Source organism: Ostrea edulis, chromosome 1 (genome assembly GCF_947568905.1).
Source record: "Ostrea edulis chromosome 1, xbOstEdul1.1, whole genome shotgun sequence".
Classification (NCBI taxonomy): Eukaryota; Metazoa; Mollusca; class Bivalvia; order Ostreida; family Ostreidae; genus Ostrea; species Ostrea edulis.
In genome coordinates this window covers 86,466,968-86,474,056 of record NC_079164.1, presented here as the reverse complement: position 1 = coordinate 86,474,056, position 7,089 = coordinate 86,466,968, and positions in this window count along the sequence as shown.

Sequence of the window (7,089 nt, the reverse complement as noted above, 5' to 3'; positions counted from 1 at the left end):
ATTCAAGTTTGTTCAAATGAAGTAATATGTCCATTTTGAAGTGGAGATGATTAATAATTAGTAAAAATGTGTGAAATGTTTTGAAAGTCTTCTCAAGAACCACGGGGTCAATATGAATGCTTCCTGACATAGTGTAGATTCAAGTGAAAGCATGTTCTCCAGGGATAGCTAGGGCGTGGCCCGGGGGTAGGATAGGGCAACAATAAGGGATCAAAGTTTTCCATGGTGATATACATGTATAGGATAAATCTTTTAAAAACTTCATCATTATGATATTCCCAGGTAGTGCAAATTTCAGTTTCTTGAAATTGTGGTCCCTGGGGGTAGGGTGAGGCCACAATAGGGAATCAAAGTTTTACATTGCCTAGGACTTTATAGGACAAATCTTTCAGCAGGGTCATATTGACATGCAATGATCCCCAGGTAATGCAGTTTGGATATCAAACCATGCCCCGTTAGAATGGGGCCACAAATAGGGGGTCAAAGTTTTAGAAGGGGGATATATATATATTTAAAAATCTTCTTTGAAAATACAATCGGGTCCTGATTTATCATATAAAATATGCAAGCATTCCCAGATAATACAGGTTCGAATTTGTTCAAATTGTGGTCCCTTAGGAAGGGTGGGTTCAAAGTTTTAAAAGGGGGTAGACAAAATAAATCTTTTTTTAAAAATTCTTCTTAAGAACAATGATTGATAATATGCAAGCTTTCCCAGGTAGAGAAGAATTAAATTTGTTCAAATTATGGTCCCCGGGGTTAGGATGGGGGAATATCTAGGAAAATTCTTCTCATTAACAGCAGGGTCATGAATACTCGTAATAATATGCAAGCATCCCCAGGTAGTGCAGATTGAAATTTGTTCAAATCATGCCTCCGGGGGTAGGATGGAGCCAAATTAGGGGTTCAAAGTTTTGTGGGAATGTATAGAATAAATTTCTAAAAATGTTCTTCTCACGAATAACAGAGTCATGATTACTCATATTGATAATATGCAAGCATTCCTTTGTGGTGCAGATTCAAGTTTTGGTCCCCGGGGGGGGGGGGGGGGGGGGGGTAGGGTGTGATGTCACAATATGGGATCAAAGTTTTACATGGGAATAATATATTTGAAAAATTTTCTCAATAATAACAGGGGTATGAATACTCATATTAATATATGCAATCCCCATGTAATGCAGAAATCATAGAGGTAGGATGGGGCCACAATAGGATATCAAAGTTTTATATGGGAATATATATGTATGGTGCAGGGGTTTCAACAGTCTCGTTTAAGGTCAGCATTTCGCAAATTCTATGGTCGTTATAACGATCTAGTTTGCCAATACGACCTATCACTGGGTCAAATGCTGTCTGGCGTGTTTCATACCGACTGTGATGCTGTTCTTGGCACAATGATTTTGACTACGGATAACTCCGTTTTCCTGATCAAGATATATGGTGTGACCGGTCGACAGGGGATGCTTACTCCTCCTAGGCACCTGATCTCACCTATGGTATATCCAGGGGTTCCGTGTTTGCCTAACTCTCTAATTTGTATTGATTATAAGAGTTGTGAGATTGGTGACTGTTCGTTATCTTCGCCTTTAACCATCGAGTATGTATCTCTTCTGGTGGACAGTCTGTCCCCGAGGATACTTGTCGATATGTGTTCTTTCATGAATATAAACATTAACGATACAATACTGGCTGACACGTCGCCCGTCGGGTCACATATTTCAAATAAATGATTGTGGTAACCAACTTCTCTACAAACACTTCAATTCCCCGGACCACTCCATCTTGTCCATGAGGGTTAGGGTTTTGGGGAAAAAATTACCATCACACAAATAATCCATCATTAAGTGCCCATTTTCTTAGACAACGAGGAGATCACTGTATCGGGACTCTTGGTACTGCATTTCCATATATAGATGCAATGATAATGTATACGATGTACGAAATTTGACTAGTCCACAAGGATATAACGTGAATTTGACGGGATTGAAAGACGGAAACGCAGTTAGAGCAACTCAAAAGTGAGAGTTTTACGCTGCGTAATCGCTCGCAAAGCTACGAGCTCGCTCCAATGATTACACAATTCAGTCACGTGATTTGCTCTTCATCATCTGAAAAATGAGCTCGTCGGAGATTTACGGAGAAATCAGAGCGTCTGGTTGCACGAGACTACTGAAAAATGATGGGACTACCCATAATGCCTCCGGAAAAATGTCATTGCGGTAAACTTCATCGACAACCCCTTAGGTAAAACAAATAAATAGTTTGGGAAGTACCACAAATGATTTAAATTTCAGACAAGCTTTTCCATACCTTCGTACGTATTGTTATGGATAATTGCTTGGTTTGAAAGAAAAACAATCGTAGCTAATTATAATGATGACGTCACAATGCACTGTTTACACCGACCCCGTTAATGAATTGCGTAAAGTGTTATGGGTCTTCGCTTGTCTCAACGGTCACACCGTAAACATATTACTAGTACGGCAAATGTATATAGATGATGATTTTTGGTAAAATTAGTAGACTACATACCCGTGCCATTAAGTCGAAAGATCCTGACTTTGAGTCAAAAGGTCCATCAGATATTGACTATCATGGTGATGTGAAACCAAAGTCTCGTTTACTCTCCAAGTGTCTTGAGATGATTAAGATAAATCTAAGCTTGACTATGATGTGAAAATGTCAACACCGCTCGCTAGATACGAAGCATTCACAAATGGTACACGTCGATAAAAGAATTCCCAGTTTGGTAGTGTTGATAAAGAAAGTTTACCGGAAACAAATCAGAAACTTTCTTCAATCAAGCCTGCTACATTTGATGATTCTGGATCCTGGTTAGATTATCGCTCATATTTTTAAGCATGTTCAATGCTTAATAATTGGACATAACAGGAGCGAGGCCTCTACTTGGCAGTTTCTTTGCGTGGTGAGATACAAGTTGTGTTGGGAAATTTGCCAAGTAGGCACAAACATGACTACGACTTCATTATTAATGCACTAAGGGAGAGGTTTGCACCACCCAATCAAAATGACCGTTACCGGTCACAGTTGCGACAACGTAGACAAAAGGCAACAGAAACTTTACCGCAACTATGGCATCTGTAAGACGACTTACAAATTTGGCATATCCAACTGTTCCAGGGGATGTGCGACAAACGTTAGCTAAGGAACAGCACTAATTGACTCTGACATGCAACTGAGAGTCAAACAGGCAATGCCATTGAATCTCAATAATGCTGTAAGACACGCCGTGGAACTGGAAGCATTTGTAAAGTCTGACCATAGATTGGTCGAGTCAAAACTCGACTAAAGATCAGTTGATACTGATTATAAGGAAAAGACAAACCCAAATGTAATGCATGCACAAACTTTATTTGATCTCAAAACTGAAATGATAAAACTTCGGAAAGATGTTGATGATTGATGAAATCTGAAAGAAAAACTTGCAACAACAGCCCAAGATAAAATATACTGATACCAACAGCAGGCGCTGCTACATCTGTGGGTCTCAGTATCAGTATCAAGCAAGTTGTCCTGATAAATATAAGAAAGAGAAGCAAACCTTATGTACAGAATACATTTAACGCCATCAGAGCCAACAGGGCACAAGTTGGAGTTAATCAAAATGCTCTTGTGGTTAAATGGCATAAAGGCAAACCTGCTTGTTGACACTGGTGCTACATTATCAGTATTGTCTAATAGAATCTATAATGTATTGAAAAACATACCTTTTGCACTACACAGACATAACAGTAACATCTGCTAACGGAAAGAGCCTTGTCATTGGGAAAACTTTCATTAACATTCAACTGGGTAATACTGTCTACAGTCAAGATGTAATTGTGACTCTCTCTCTCTCTCTCTCTCTCTCTCTCTCTCTCTCTCAATTTCTATATTTCTTTCCAACATGCCATCCATTTGCTTATTCATTTTATTTTGTAAATGGCGTGGCACCCTTCTTGGTGGTTCTTTCAGGGGATGAGCATCACAAATATCAATACTGTGTTGGAAAGAAATATAGAAAGGTCGAATAGCCCTTGGGCATCTGGGGTTGTTTTAGCCAGAACGAAAGACGGGTCATGCGTTTTTGTGTAGTTTATAGACGTCTTAATGCTGTCACAATTAAAGATACTTACCCTCTATTCAAAATTGACGATTCACTGGATAGTCTTCCAGGAGCGAAATGGTTTCCAGCACTTGGCCCGAGCTTTGAGTATTGACAAGTCAGCATGGCCAAAGACGATAAACCCAAAACAGCCTTTGCAACAAAGCGTGGGTTGTATCACTTCACTGTGATTGGCCTTTGTAACGCGCCTGCAACTTTCGAACGGCTGATGGAAACTGTTTTGAATGAGTTGCAGTGGCAAATATGTTTAGTTTATCTTGATTATACATGTGATCAATCTCATAACTCTTACAAGCAATACAAAATAGATAGTTGGGTAAACACGGACCCCTGGACACACCAGAGGTGGGATCAGGTGCCTAGGAGGAGTAAGCATCCCCTGTCGACCGGTCACACCCGCCGTGAGCCCTATATCCTGTTCAGGTAAACGGAGTTATCCGCAGTCAAAATCAGTGTGCCAAGAACGGCTTAACAGTCGGTATTATGTTTCATATTAAATTCATGTTTTGTTGTTGTTGCAGTCAATGTCTAAAACAAAGACTACACCACGCAAATCTTTCTTGAAATGTCCAATGTGTCCCTTTTTGACGGAATCTAGTGAATATATTAAGGAGTACCTTGTATCCTGTGGCCTGCAGATTATCAACAAAAAACCGATACAGTGCACCATTTGTCCATTTAAAACCACAAAGAGGATTTGCCTCCGAAGTCACCTCAAAACGATGCACGACCCAAAACCTTCAACAAACAGTAATGTGTTAGAAACTGAGGCATCTTCACATAATGACTGGAACAAAGATCCAGATGTATCCACCAATTAAATGCCAACAGAACCTGCAGTTAAGAATCCATCGGCGGAGCAAGCCACCGCTGGACCACTCGTGAAACAGGATGATTCGTTATCTCATCAAATTGGTAAGGTGTTTCGACAACAACAAAAAACCAGACCATCACTGCCAAGTATAAAGAGGAAGCACGAGTCTTGCTTTCCTACTGTCCCTTTTTGGAAAACCATTTTGTTTCAGTGGTAACGAAAACGCAGCAGTAAATAAAAATGATGGTGCCCAAACAGCTGTTGATGAACCTATAAATTTTGTCTTGAAGAACACTAAGTGTGATGCGTCGGTACAAACACCTGCTGCTGTTAAATATGACAGTTCTAAATCCAAGAGAAGTATTTGTGATGCTTTTGTACAAACTGATTTTCCAAAACATAGGAAAATAACCAGGAAAGTTGTAGAATATGTCAATGACATTGTTGCAATAAAGGAGATTGAGGAGACCAATATGAATACTATTTAACCTTTTTGCATGCTTCTGATAAGCAATTCACGATAGGAGATACCTATCATATGTTTTAAAATGTTATTAAAACTTTGCTGTGTGAATGGATATGTTTTATCTTTACATATGGGAGAATGCATAATTTTTCGAAGGCGTGGGTAATGTAATGTAAATATGTGGATTGAAATGACTCAATCATTAGTAAATCAGATTACAGTAATTTTAACCAATCAGGGGTAATTGTGTTAACCTAACAACTTGGGGTCAAGGGTATAAATACGGCCGCACTATCTTATTCTGTTACTCTGTCCACTTGATTCTCTGAGAGTGAATGTAAAGCCGGGGCTGGCTGGTCTAGGGACTGTGTCAGAAAGCAGCATAACTGTTCAGCTATCCACTCAGTTCCAAGGTCCTATGTCTGTGTGACTAGGCTTTACATCTAGTGTCTTGGTGACTTCAAGCAATAGTGTTTTGGTAAGTTTTGCATAGGGTAGCTTTAGCAATAATGTCTTGGTGACTTTTGCATAGGATTAGGTAATGGCTATGTCTCAGTATTTGTGTGCTGTGGCGGAGAACAACAGCATTGTTAGTTAACCACTCAGTCAGCTTTTACCGAGGCAGTAGTTTATTACGAGATAGGGTCGATTTTGTATTTGTGATCTCATTGTGAATTTTGTTTATCATTGTACTTTAGTTCTTGAATCATTATCCAGATAGGATCGAGGAAACGATAAACATATATTCCAGGTCTTAATCAGTTACCCGGTTGAAGTTTTTCTCATCAAATTTGTTATTATTGATCCAGTGTCGTCTGCTGAGAGAAATCGTAAGTTTTGTTCTGATTTAACTTTTAAGATTCTTAGGAAGGAAACCTAAGCGGACCCAATTAGTAATTAAAATGAGTTGTTTGACTGGGAAGTTCAATACAAATTATGAAGGTTTGCTCCGAGATTCGGTAAAGGCGTCAGTCCAAATATTCAGCTGAGATATATAACTTAATTCTGTGGAAACGAGGGGGTTATTTATATTCGGTCTTGTTTCCGGGATAGGGAAGATCGAATATAAATAACCCCCTCGTTTCCACAGAAATTAATGTATTACACGTAATATATTAAGTATTATCATGTTCAAAATGTCTCATGGAATGAATATTGTTTGAGCTCATACTTATAACTTGCATATTCTGCTTTTTTATTCTTTTCTTTTTATTGTCATTTTTATAATCATTGCACATTGAAATATTAACAAGCATGTATGCTGTATCCCCAAGAGGGCCCTAATTTCGAAATAAATTATATAATACCATTTGCTTGGACTGTTCAAGTTATTTCAACAGCCAGTTGAAATTATATAATCAGAGGTATCGGTAATGTTCAGTCCTATTCTTGGGTGCAGCTATTCTCTTTGTAGCATTTTTAAGTCACAGGTAGATTGATAACGGAGATTCCATAGCTCTTTAGAAATAGGCCTAGTCACAGAAAAATCAATTTTTGAAATTAGCTCACAGAAATACGCTTTTTTTTAAAAATGTTAAACAATAAACCCCACGTATAAACCTAAAATTCCACAAGTCCTGACACTTATATCACACTGATATCAAACTCTACTTGTTGGTAATTCAATAATTTGAATTTCAAAATATCAAAAATTACATTTATATTGGGTGTACAGGCAAGTAT